This window comes from Crocodylus siamensis, chromosome 2 (genome assembly GCF_052110815.1).
Source record: "Crocodylus siamensis isolate JL-2025a chromosome 2, ASM5211081v1, whole genome shotgun sequence".
In the NCBI taxonomy this organism is placed as follows: domain Eukaryota; kingdom Metazoa; phylum Chordata; order Crocodylia; family Crocodylidae; genus Crocodylus; species Crocodylus siamensis.
Genome location: NC_143396.1, coordinates 143,295,821 through 143,310,048, shown reverse-complemented (window position 1 = coordinate 143,310,048; position 14,228 = coordinate 143,295,821).

The following is a 14,228-nucleotide window of genomic DNA, read 5'->3' as shown; positions in this document are numbered from 1 at the left end:
GCACTGTCCCAAGGCAGGGAAGCAGAGCCAGTGGCTGGCACCAGGCTGGGGATGGGCAGTTTCCAGCCCCTCAGCATTAGAATATCTAGACGGCATTCCTCTCGGGGAGGATGCTCGACACCTGTGGCTCAGACCCCTGAGACCAGGGACTGAAATTCCAGGTTTGATCGGCACCTCAGCAGTTGGTCAGATTTATTGGAGCCAACATCCGACCCAGAGTCAAGGGGTTGACATCCTGTGGGGGCAAAGGCCTGCATAACTGAGTGGTTGGCGAGTGGGTGGGCTGTAGGGGAGGCGGAATGCTGAGGAGCACCACGGTGCACCCGTGAGTACCCCATCTTTGGGTCAAGAGGGGAGGAAAACACCACTGAACCTCCTCCTTCTTTACATATACCATCAAGTCATGGCAGGTGAGTTGGGGGACCGGACTGTGGGGCAGGACTATACTCAAAGCACCAACTTGGGGCATGACACCCACCATCGCAGCATTCACAAGCTGCCTGGTACCTTCAGGTATATTTAAAAAACATTTAAATATCTATATCTGAATCACCGAATCCTTCTGAATCTCTCTGAATCAATTCAGAGGGTTAGAATTCAATTCGGAGAGATTAAAGGGTCTCCTGATTTGATTTGGATTCGAAGATTCACCCACTGAATCAGGCTGAATCTCTGCTGAACTGAATCAGGGACTGAAGCTGCACACATCCCTAGCATTTATGTGGTAATCTTCCCATCTGCTGACAAAGATTTTTAACAGGCATTGTTGGTGATACCAGATTCTTGAGATGATGATGATGGTAGGTCACCCATATTTTTACTTCTGTAGAGGAGTGTGGGGATGATGACTGCATTGTAGACCTTGGTATCTTTCCATAGATCATGTTCAATAAAAACATGTCAAAGTAATTTCATAGAAGAGGTGCTTGTCCACCAAATCCTTTGGTGGATCTCTTCATCAATGTTCACTCTCTGAGAGGTGGCTACTGAGGTAAGGATGTAAGGGAAGTGGTAGGCTATTTTCAGCATCTTTCCCTCTATGGTAATTTGAAGAAAGGGCTAGGTGGAGGTCATATTCATGGCCTGGAGCAGGCTGATTGAACACTTTTTAGTCTTCTCGATATTGAGAGAGAGGCCAGAAGTTTTGCTAGGCTTCTGTGAAAAGATCTAGCACAGTCTGGAGGTTTTCTTCAGCGTACACAAGGATAGCACAGTCATCAACATATTGAAGGTCAAGAATGGTTGTTCTGAATAATTTAATTTTTGAGAGAAAACATCCTATATTGAAAAGCCCTTCATTCACTCAGCATTCAATGTCAATTCTGGCAGGGAGGCAGTCCTTAATGAAAACCAGGATGACAGTAAAAAAAAAAAAAAAAAAGGGGGGGGGGACGGGACAGATTGGGGTGACAATGGACCTGTCTTTATCTACTACAAAGAATGACTGCAGCCATCAGGCTGTGGAGAAGCTTCAGGACCTTGATGTATTTTTCAGGGGATCCAAATGTAGCCAGTACTTTGCAAAAGGCTTTCATGATTGATGGAGTGAAAAACCTTAGGTCAATGAAAGCCATATACAGGTTCTGATGTTCCTGACACTTGTCTTGAGTCTGGTGGGCAACAAAGATTAAGTCATTTGCTTTGTAGGATGGTCTGATATCACATTAAGATTCTGGGAGAACTTCCTCAGCAATAGGTAGAAGATGGTTCAAGAGGATGTGGCTGAGGATTTTTCTTGCTGTGGAAAGGAAGGCAGTACCTCACTAGTTCCCACATACAGACTTCTCTTCTTTCTTAAAGATGGTCATAATCTTAGTATTCCTCAGGTTCCCAGGGATCTCCTCTTTGTCCCAAATTAGAAGAATACATTTATGGGGACTCAATACCAGTTCCTCGCAGCTGGCTTTGAAGATTTCATCAGGTATTCCATCTAGTACAGTAGCCTTGCTGTCCTTGGTTTCCTTGATGGCACACCATTCTCCTTCTAGGATAGGAGGGTTGGCAAGGGATCCCCTTTTCAAGGTATTGGGGGCTGGACTTGATGGTGGTGTCTGTAATGCTGTGCCTCTGATCCAAAGTAGTACTGAAGAATACATTGTATTCAAAAGCTTGTCTATTCCAACTGTGCAGTTGATATCACCCAATAAAAATCCTTGCTTCTATTTTAGTTTTAAAATATATATTATTGCCACCAGTAGTGTATGTACCACACTGCAGGAATCCTCATCTTAAGTTTAGCTATCCTGTTGCTTTTCTGCTTACTCCTCCTATTAAACAAGACCCAGAAATATGTACAGGAAAGTCTTATAACTCAATAGAGACAAAACTTCATCTGAATACACAAACTCTAGTTAGGAGCACATTCCTCACAGAACAACCACTCCCTTTCTTACTCCCTATCCTTGTGTTAAAGGTGTTTGGGAAATTTCCCTTGAAGAGCTGAGTTTGGAAATAAAAAAATCATAAGCTGTCTGAATACTAAGAACCAAGGACTGAATACCAATATTGACTTTATGGCATACTGAGTCTTATGGTGGAGTTCATTAATTTGTTTGACTTTATATTGACTTTACGGCATACTTCCTTCACCCTACACATGATAACGATTCTCCTCCCTTTTGTTAGATCCTAATATTCCATCAACCAGATTCTTTTATTTTGCAGTTTGTTTGTCTGCACCCTGGGAAATTTCTCCCCTTTCCATTCTCATAAACCTACCCACTTTTCAGTCATCTATGGGCCTGTTTCTTTCCTCAGATTTGATGAAGAATGCCTTGCATTTGAAAGCTTGTCTAGCCTAACCATACAGTTGGCCCCCAAAAATATATCAGCTACCAAAAGCCTTGATGGAACATACAGTCTTCATAAAGTTATTACAAGCTGGTATTCTTAAATTAAGATCAGCTTCTTATCTGCCCCAGACGGGTGTAATGAGCACAAAGGGATGTGAGAGCCCAGCCTCCAGAACTGACATTGATTTTTGACAAATACTATACAAAGCCAAAGGTACAGGTAAAAGACTGAGAAGAGATACTACAGAAGGGAAGATCAATATTAGAAAACTGGATGGAAGATAAATATTCAAGATGAATTTTCACTACTTGCTTGGAATCGTAATTGTGTTGCAATATTGAAAGTGTTTTGGCTTCTAGTGGTGTTTCCCCTATAAATTTACTCTTCCAGAACTGGCATTTCAGGGACCAGCATCAAAGACTGGAGAGATGCATCTCTTTGGAGGATTTTGGCAATTTTCCATGTTTTTGGGATTGGTTGAATATGAGTGGGTACCTAGGGATACAAGGTATTTGGATACTATTCTTTTCTAGTATTGTGCTAAGAACATCAGTCAACGTGCATTGAAAAAGAATGAAGACAAATTAAAATGGCTCTTTTCAGGCTGGATTCTTTCCAGAGTTCAGCTACTGTGAAAGCCTTTGCCAGGATTTTAGAGCCCTGAGAACTTTGCTTCCTCATCACAGAAGACAAATATACTTTTGATTTAAATCCAGCTCTTAGAGTCCAGTGTTTCTATTTGAAATTCTGAAGTAAGTTTTAAATGAAAAGTTTTAAATGAAAACTTCAATAGTTCCTACACTTTTTTGTGGTGTACTCTCTAATGTTGCCATATGAAAATGAGCTCCTGACCATGAAGAACATGTTTCTTGTACTAAACAATATTTGTGCTTAAATTTCCTTATGTTGTGCCAGTATCCCTTTACCCTTGTTGCCTTTTCTAACCCTTCACATACATTAGGGACATCTCAGTGATCAAATGCGTATCAGAAATCCAACAAAAGCTCTTTGTTATTTCAAGACTATATATATTTTTGAAGTGTGCACAGATGACAATGTGCTATTTCTTTCTAAAGTGGGGTTGGCAATATGAATGTTGTTGAAATGCATCTTCATTTGCTCCTTATTATGAAGTTTCACGAACTGAACTGTTTAGTGTTTTGGTGAGTGGTAGAAAATGTGACCCGTTATGTGTAAAGGAAATAGACTGGGAACTACTTGTGAAAGAGTGTATGTTTATCGGGATTCCTGGCTTTTTGCGGGGGGGGCGGGGGGAGCAAAACATCTTCATTTAAAATGCACAAAAATCTGGATCTTTCTGTGACCTACCGAAAGTGTTGCAGCATCACACAGTGAGCTGTGCCATTTGTGATCTCTTTTATCTTTTGCTGTGGCTTTTGCCTCTCAACCAATCAGCAGCAGCTTCTTCCTCCCCACCCCTGGCACTGGCCAAGAGTAAAAAACTGCAGCAAAAATACAACAGTAGAAATGATGCCGCTTGGCATGGGATGTTACCATGCTTTCAGTAGGTCATAGAAAAATGTGGATTCCATGGTTTTTCATGGCAAATGGAAAATTTGGATCCCTGATTTATTATGTAAAGATCAGATAGGATACTATTATAATTGATGTGATAACAAAACCAAACAAAACACATGGTTACTTCTAAAAATAAGATTTGAGTTGTCTGCCCCTGAAGGCGGATGTTGTAATTATTAATATAAAATTCAGAAACAGAGTTTGTATATGTATTCACTCTTGTCACTAGTAATGGGATTAACTAGTGATTGATGCTCAAAATAACAGATGTTGGGTATGTAGAGCCTTTTGAATCCCTTCATCATTTTCAGTGTTCTGATCAGGTGAAAGGAAAAATAAACATGCAACTTTTGTTGAATATACTGGCAGATTACCTTTCTCTCTAATGACTTCAGTCAAAGTAGTGGGAGAGGCTTAATCCCATTCTGTAAATAAGTACGTTGATGTTATGACAGTTCTAGTGCATTACACAGAGGCTATGGCGGCTATGAACTGCTTCCCCTGGGATATTATAGACCCTTTCCTGTGGGTACTTCTTTCTGGAAATGCTGATCATTGGAGGTGAAAAAATTTAAATGCATCACAGTTGGGTCCTGGTGTGCATCTTACACTAATGCAGATAGCTGTAACATGTGATGTTCCACTTTTACCCCATTTGCAAGACTTTCAGCAGAGGTGCCAAATGAGTTCCATAAGGCTGAACCATTTTCATTTGATTTCATCATTCCCACACATTTAATATGGTAAAAATGAAACACTTTGATCTTATTGAAACACAAACAAGATTTTGGTAATTTTCCTATATGACATAATTCCTGAAATGTGTTTTTTGTTGTTGTTGCTGAATCAAGTCTCTTACAGAAATCAGTTTTTTATTGGGAGTTGTGGGGGGGGATAGGGGTTGGACTACCTGATGTGGGTCCCCGTATCCCCTCGACGGCCCCTGGAGAAGAGGGGGGAACTTGGCTGTCGGTCCCGTGCTTCCGCCGCTCTCGCCTGCCACGACTTGAAGTAATTAAGGGGGTTCACCCGTCTGGGGGAAGCTGGCAGTCCGGATGCGGTCCCTCATCTCTAAAGTCCAGGGGTCCTGAGGGCTCCTCCTCCCCTACACCCTCGCCCGGTCCTCCGGGTCTGTCGCCACCTGGGTGGCTCCCCACCAGGGCTAGCCCCTAGTAGGTCACAAGGTCAACGAAACAAGATAATATAAAGTCAGTCCACATGTAGACGCCCGCTTCTCTGGGGCGGAGGTTATTTTGCTTCTCCCAATAGCCTTCGGCCCCAGTCAGGCGGGGACCCTGGGTCCCTTAGTCTGTCCACCCATCCCGCAGTGGGGTTCTATCCTCCTGCTGCAGGACCCTATGAATCCTCACAGTACCTGGCTTAGGCCAGGTGCCGTTGCCTCCTGCGGCCCTGGGGTCAACGTGCCCCTACCGCCTGTCGCTCGCGACCCGGGGGCATGTTGGGGCTTACCTCCAACCCCGCGGGTCTTGTTAAGTGGCCAAATGGCCTGCAGCTGCCGGAGAAGGGTCTTTGCTTCGGGGCTCCTCTTACCCGGATGCTCTGGATCTGTCGCCACCGGCTCCGCGGCTCCCGGCTCCGCTGCCGCCAGCGTAGGCTCCAGCTGGAGCCTCTCTCTCCTTCTGTTTGGGGTTGGTGGGCTCCTTTTATCTTTCCAGGCTGGTCCCGGCCCGGATCTGTCCGGGTTCCAGGAAGGGAAAGGCTCCTGAGCCCACTTCCGGGTTCGCACCTGGAAGCTAGGCGGAACTCCGCTGTTTTCTGCCCGACCCGGGCCCCCCGGGGCCTTGACCCCTTCACAGGAGTCTTTGAACCAGATCTGATTAGTAGCACTTGATTTGTTTGAACTTTTAGAGACTTTCAGTTCCTGTGGATTATTCAAGTTCTCTCTCCACCTCTTATTATCATGGCTGTTTTGTTTCCTTATAATTGTCTTTATTAACTGAGTTGGAGATTGTCTATAATATCACATTACCTGTGCAGTGCTGAAGCCTGGGAAGATCCAGGATTTTTAAAGGGGATCCAGCTACTCAGGGCTGAATGGAGGAGATGTTTCAGAGCTGCTTCTGTCCCACTTCGGTGGGACTGAATGTGAAGCCAGGTTTGTCCAGTGGACAGGTTCCCTTCCTGTGTCCCTGTCTTTGGGCTAGCAGAGAGTGTCTAGGGGGACTGGGCAGGTAGGTGGAATCTGCCTGCCACTGCAGGTCTCCCCAGCCGAGTCTGGTTCCTTGAAACACACAGCTGGAACAGTCAGGAACAACTATAGAGCATTCCCCCACCTCTAGCATAACTGGTGATAGGGGTAGCGGGGCAGGGGATGTACTGCTAAGCAGAGGAGAAGGGGGATGGGGATTCTTATCTAGTTTGGGGGCCTTTATTTTTATGTCCCCAGCTGCTTCTCCTGCGGTATCATCAACTTAAAGTGGGGGCACAAGGGGTGTCGACCCCACTGCATCACCTATTGTAAGGTAAAATAAGGTCATGACAGCACTTGCTATATGGATCTATACCCACCATCTGTACTGCCTTCAGAAAAAAATTATTGAAGTCTTATCAAGAGATTGTTATCCGCTGATTTTGAAACAACAGCAATAGAAAAGGAATAATCATACCCCTCTGTGGAATATGCATAAAAATATGGCATGTTTGACTGAAACAATACAGATGCCAAATGCTGTGGAAAGATGCTCTGTACAATGTCAGCACTGGCCAGAAGTCTGCCCAGGCCACAGAATTGACAAGAAACCCCCTTTTCTATTTTCAGTTTACTATAAATCCAGAGTGCCAAAAAAACTTTTCACCAGACAAAAGGGGGTGAGGAAGAAGCAATTATAACTGGATCTGAGCCCAGCAGACGAAAAGAATAATACGAAGAAGCAGTGTTCCAATCTGGATTAGGTTTTAGGGTAGAACTCATGTCCTGAGGCTAAATCAGAGCTAGAAATTAGCTGTGGTTTTGACAATGTTTAAATCTTGCAACCTTTTCTTTGATGGTTTGCGGGGGAAATGGTGGAAATAGCTCGGTGTACTTGAAAGCTGCATCTGAGGCAAAACTGTTAAGTTTGTTATGTTTGAATCTGAACCAAAATCAGAACCATACAGCTCAGTTCAGAACAGAGTTCATAAATCCAGCCTTCTCCCTACTTTGAAATATGAAGAGTTTGGGATTACAAGGTCCCGTTTAAATCCATCTCTGTTTATAACCCAGTAGCTTAGACACTTGTGTAATACAAGGCATTATGAACTGTGAGTTTACTGGTACATTATTGTCATTAACTCAGAACAAAACATGTTACTGATGAGATGCACCTTAAGCTATTTTTTTTCTTTTAACATCTGGGACAAAATCTTTCTGATCTACAGCATTTTTCATGTGTCATGAAGACATGCTTTATTATATGACAATATTAATAATTCAAGAATGCCCTATGACGTGTTCTGTGTAATGTAGAAGTAGTATGAGGAGTTTCACCATGTATAAAACACATATTGATATGTGGTTTTGATTTTGATTTTTTTTGATAAACTAATTTATCCATAGAGTGACTTAGTTTGTGTCATCTAGGCTATAAGAACCAAGATTATTTTCCTTTAATTAAATGACTGCAAGGAACAGTATGCTCATTTACTAATAACTTTAAAGTGGAAGGATTATTTTACTGAAGTGTATTTAAAGTGAATTTTGCTGTTTATGGAAGTTGATTATGCAAACATACTATACTATTGGGCTAGGGAAAGAAATGGCATATAAACCAGTATAAGTTATCAGTAGAAATTAATTAAAATCTGTTACACAACAGAATTTCAGTGCACAAAAAACACAAAATGGCCAAAACTGGTTTAAAATAAACCTGGATGGATGTAGTATCAGACTTAACTGATATAGGTTAAATCGGTTTATTGAACTTCTGTCCCAGATCCCCTCCAGCTTCAGTCCCTCAGCATCCTAGGATGTTTTCCACCTCCCTGCAAACCTCCCCTCACTAAGGTGGGTGAGCTAACCTTGGTCCTAGCTGTTTGCTGCAGCCGAACAGAGAGGTGTGCTTTAGTGCCCCCCAGCCACCGGCCTGAACCACTGCAGGCATATGGCTGCATTTCTGGAATCAAAAGTGACTGTCTGTTCAGTTGCTTATTGGTTCAGTCTACTCAGTTTAGACTAACCTGCAAAGGTTGAATTGATTCAGCCTTGGGCTTTTTGACCATCTGTACTTAATCTTGAAGAACATATTGTTCATTGGCCTGAACAATAGTGATAGTGCACTTTTCATCTTATCACACCAACATAACCTCAGCCATGACCTGAATGATCATCTCTAAAGATAAAGCAATGGAGAGTTCTTGGCCTTGCTGAAGAACTGCTAGTAGAAGTGTTAGTTGTGGGGATTTTGGATAACTGCCTACTAGGAAGTAGACTCAATTCACACAGGCAGCTGAACAGCTATTAGACTACTGCATGTTCTTTATTTATATAGCATTTATGCTAAGCATTTCACAGAATAAATAAAATAAATGGTCCTTGCTCTCAGGAGTGAAAGATCTAACTTTAGAGAAGAGTCAGCATGAGTTTGACTGTGTATGTGTGTGCAGGAGGGGAAAGGGTGTGTCAAGGTTACAGCAAATGTTATGTGGGGCTTTTTTAGTTCATGATGGGCAAGTTGTGATGCTACTACTGCTTCATTTTTTGTGGGGTTGATGGAAACCCTTTCTGTGTCAACAAATGGAGAGGATATTTGACTCTTGATGGGTAGTATTTTCAGATTTTGAGGAAGACAGCCTTTCTGTAAAACTTATTTGAAATAAAAAAAAGAAAAATATAGCAGTTGCTGAGGCATGTTGGATCAAGGACTGAGTATTAGAATGTGTTTGCATCCCAAGAGGGAGGAGTGAAAAGAGGGAACATTGGAAGGGGTAAATTATAGATGATTGTGAAGATACATAAGTATGGTTAAATTTCTCTTCAAAAGTGACTGGTTATTTTGGGTGGATCTAAAAATGGAGGTTCCAAATTCATTAAGCTTTTTTACTATTTATTTAGATGTATTTAAAAATGTATGAGAGAGCCAAACAGAAGGAAGCTGGGGGTGCAAAAGGAAAGTAATGAATAGATTTAGGAATAAAGCTATTTTTCCTTAATATAGGTGACTCAGTGCTGCTGTCAATTGCTTATAACTTACCAGAATTAATTGTCTGACCTGAGGTTTTACTTGACTAATGTCTTCCTTAGCCTTATGCTGCAGTGATGTTGTAGCTGTTTTTTTGGACAATTTCAGTAAATGGTTCAAAGATTTCTCAGAATATGGTTAGGGGAAAATAAATTAACTTGCTTAGGTTATAAAATGTGTACAGCCATTTCCCTGAGACATTTTAGGACCTTCAAGCTCTAGACTAGAAACTTAAAGTTTGCTGGTAATTCTCCCTGATGAGAAAAATGGGCCTTTTGCCATTGCTGTGAAAATCTGTTTGTTAGACCATATCTCTTACTTATCTCCTCTTTCACCTCTACTAACTCTATCATTGATCTTAATATTGCCCTTGCCCACAGGTGGGCAAAATATGCCCCACAGGCTGTATCTGGTGCACCAGGCCTTTCTATCCATCTGTAGGACATCTCCCAAAAAAAAAAAATATATTATTGGGCTCCAGCTGCCCCTCTGAAAGTTGGCATGAGCTTTCACAGGTCGTGCGCCACTGAACTGGGCAGGCTCTATGCTTCCCACCTCTGTGGGGTCCTGGCACTCCATCTGGAAGCCCCATGTGAAGGTGCTGAACATGATGGCACATGGCTGAACAGCTGGTGAGTGGGGAGGGGAGCTCTTGCCTGCAGAAGTGGGGGGGAGGTGGGGGTGGGGTTTGAGGGTAGGTGTGGGCCTCACACCATGGCATGCAGCCTCTGCCACTGGTGGCAGCAAGCAATGGACCCTCGGGGTGCTCCTGGCCCTACGCATGACATTTGCGATCTTTCTGACACTTGGAGTGGGCTACACCGAGCAGACTCAGGTGCTCCCAGCATTTGGCATGGGCTGTGCCCAGTGGCTGTTCCGCCTGGCAGCGACTGCCTGCTGTCATCCTGCATCATCTGGGAGGCTCCCTGGGAAGAGCTGCAGGAAGTGATCAGAGAGCTAGGGAAAAGATCAGGGAATTGGGGAATCCAACTGGGAACTGGGAGGAATGTTCAGGGACCCGAACATTCCCCAGTTCAATTCCCCAGCTCTCTGATCACCTCCTAGCAGCCTGCTGAAACCCCATGTGCAGTTCAGGGGCCTGTGCCTCCCAGGAAGATGTGGAGAAATGATCAGAGAGCTAGGGAATTGAACAGGGAGCTAGATGTCAATATCAGAGAGCAGTCCTTCCCCCTCCCTCTCTTTAGTCCCTGTTTTAGCTGCCACAAGCCTGGCTTCAAAACTCAAAACCTTTCCAAACTTTTGAAACATTTCAAGTGCCTTTTGTTTTGTTTCGATTTTGCTGGTTTGAGCTTGAAACGCATTGAAACAGCTTCGAAACAAAACGCCCATCAAAATTTTGCACAGCCCTACCATTTACTGTATTAAGAAAAACTTTCTTGCTAATAGGGTAGTAAAGCACTGGAACAGATTACCCAGAGAAGTTGTGCAATATCCATCCTTGGAGCTTTTTAAGACCTGGCTAGACAAAGCCTTGGCTGCGATGATCTAATTAGGGATGGTTCTGCCTTGAGCAGGGAATTGGACTAGATGATCTCTTGAGGTCCCTTCCTAGCATCATTTTCTATGATTCTATGATGTGCACATGGCATGATCCCCATGATGTTTGGGCCAAGTGCATTTTTCCCTCCTCCTTTCTTGTGTTTTGCCACTATATCTTTTAGCATATATCTAAGAACAGCTTTGGTTTGCTCACTATACTTTTAGATCTGTTTCTAGTTTTATAGTTAAGTGGTTTTCAGACTTTGTAGGTCAAATGTCACATTTCACAGGGATGATAGCAATATGTTGGAGGTGATTCAATGCTTTGTTTAATTTCATGCTAGTGTCTGGAAGATGTTATCTAGGTTAGCCAAGCAGAAGAATATTGTTTCTTTTGTAAATCACCTTTAATTTCTGGACTTTTGGCATCACACTGTTACTTGGTGTACTATATTGGTTTCATTTTTACATATATTTATCAGGAGCTGCAGTGTGTATAGAACAGACAAATTACTAGTGTTACCCATTCAGTGTGGGTTCATGAGCTGACTGGATTGTATGAAAAACAAGATTTTTAAAAAATTAGATGTATTAAAGGCAATGTGAGATTTCTACATGTACATTTTGAAAATTCTGGATTATTACACATTATTCCCATGTTATGTTTAATGTCAGTTCTTCAGAGAAGATACTGTAATGCATTATTATTACTGTTGATATGCTATTCATCCTATATTGCTATTCATTTTATTGTTTATAGTATTTTTATTTGAGAGAGAAGTCAGAAAAGCACATACATAATGTATTCATTTAGTGTAAAGCTAACACAATGGAAGTGTAAGATGCAATGAAAAAAGACAAACATAGCTGAACCTGTGTGTCATGGACAGGTGCAGAATCTGTTATAATAGGAGGTTTTTCAGAGGGTGTTAACAATGAATATAGCAGCACTTCTATTTTATGATTGTAGCTGGTAAACTCTCTAACCCCTCATTCGGTCAAATAGAACATGATTTGTGAGTGTGCCAATTTTAGTTATTTATTTTCCTTTCTACTTCATCTTTCTGTATGCAATGGTCCACTAGCATGTCATGATGTAAACTATGACTGTCTATGTTGCTTATATACACTGACAGAAAAGGAACAAGAGCTGGAATAAATGTGCACTTGGGTCTGTCTTTAGGCAAGTTTGTTTTGTGGTGCAAATTGGCTTATGTGCAAGATGGCAGCAGTGGGGGCAAGTGGCTGTTGGGGGGGAGGGGCAGGTACAGGCACCAAAGGGGGGGGGTAAGGGGGAGTCATGGGTCTGAGGTCAAGCCCCAGACTTGACTCCCACTGCTTGCCCTCCTGTTGCAGTGGTTGTGGGCTTGAATTGATGGTCTTTTAACCCTCCGAAGCTTAGATTCTGTCCATGGAAAGTTGTTACAAGAAATTTATAATTTTCCATGGATAGACTTTGATTTTTTTGGGAGTCGTCATAAATTCAAAGTTGTCCTGGATTCAAGTAAATCGTCTCCCCCATGGATATGGATTTGTATTCAGGTCATATAACAAATGCCCAGGCTGGCGGGGGGGGGGTCGGACTTGAAGATCTACAAGGTCCCTTCTGACCCTACTTCTATGATTCTACGTGATTATTAGATTTTAAATACAACCCACAAGGAATCTACAAGTATCAAGATTATTTACACCAGAAATTTGCTTTGTGTGGGAAAAATTTGCTTTGTGTGAGGCTAGCAGAGTTCCAGCCTGCAGGGGGCTGGAAGGAAGGCGGTGAGATGGGGGACCATTGGCCCCAGGTAGCCTTGAGAGCAGCTTTGTGGGGCAAGTTGGGGATTGAGGCCCCTGTAGCGAGGAAGCTGGGCATGGCTTGGGGCCTAGGCCACAGTGTGCGGCTACAGGACCCCAGAGGGGAGCAGGATGGGGCCTCAGGTGGCTCACTGGGGGAAGGGGAGGGCCAGCCAGGCTGTGGAAGCTCTGAGACAAGGAAGCAGGGCAGTGGGTAATAGTGGGGCTGTGTGGAGAACCTGATTGCCCAGTTCTGCCCTGGCAATACATCCCCTGCACCTGCCACTGCTTGGAGCGCAGAGCTCACAGCTTCTCCACAAGGCCTTGCTGATCCCAGCCACACCATATCACACCCACTGTAGCTGCAGAGCCTGGGGAGGGAAGCAGGGCAGCAGGGAATGGTGGCTACATGCACTGCTTTCCTCCTCTGGGCCTGTACAGCCCAGCAGGCCCAACCCAGCATGGCTGGGATCAGCGGGGCTGTATGGAGAAGCTGTGAGCTCTGCACACAGGAGGTGGGTTGCCAGGGCAGTGTGGGATGAGTCGCAGCAGGTGGGGAGATGCCTGTGCAGCCCCTCTGCTGTGGGGGAAGAAAGCAGGGCAGCAGGGAACTATTAATTCCCTGTAATAATGGATTCACTTTATGTGAACTCACTTTATGAAAGGGTTTTTTGGAATGCAACCCTCACATCAATAGAGACCCGAATTTAAATTAGACTTAAAGCAAGGTAAATGGGTTTCATCTAGTTCCTTTAATTGTACATGCATATATACAAAAATAAAACAACAAAGTATGGTGTGTGTATAGTGAACTAGATACAAGTATTAGCAATTGATTTGCAAGTACTGTAAAATAATTTTTAAAAAGGTTTAAATGTATTGCTCATGGACAAATAATGTTCTATATGGGGGAAAAAAATCTTCTATTAAACCTGCAATGAAAGAACCAAAAGTGGACTATCCAATCTTAAAATGCATTATTTTTAGTATCAAAATTCTATTATTGATCTCTTTCTCTAATGGGAATCTGCAAAGACCAAAGAAACAGACTGCAAAGTTTTATTACAAAATAAATGTATTTTAAAATAAAGCAGTTGAAATAATGACTAACTTAAATATGGAATACACATCATCTGGAAACACTGTAGTATTAAGCCCCATTTCTATTTCCATTGAATTTAATATAAAAAATCCTGCTGAATTTGGTTAAAGCAGAATTAGGCCCTGGGTAGCAGAACTTGGAGAGGGGCAGAAGAAACCCCACTTTAATTAGATTTAACAAATCGATAGATACTAGTAAAGAGTATCATCTTTTCTCAAACCTACATGAGAAGAGGTAATTAGCCATATTAATCTTAAATTAGGCAGAGAGCAGGGCAGGGGAACACCTTAGGATTTGTACAGGAGTTACATTTAGAATGACCTAAACAA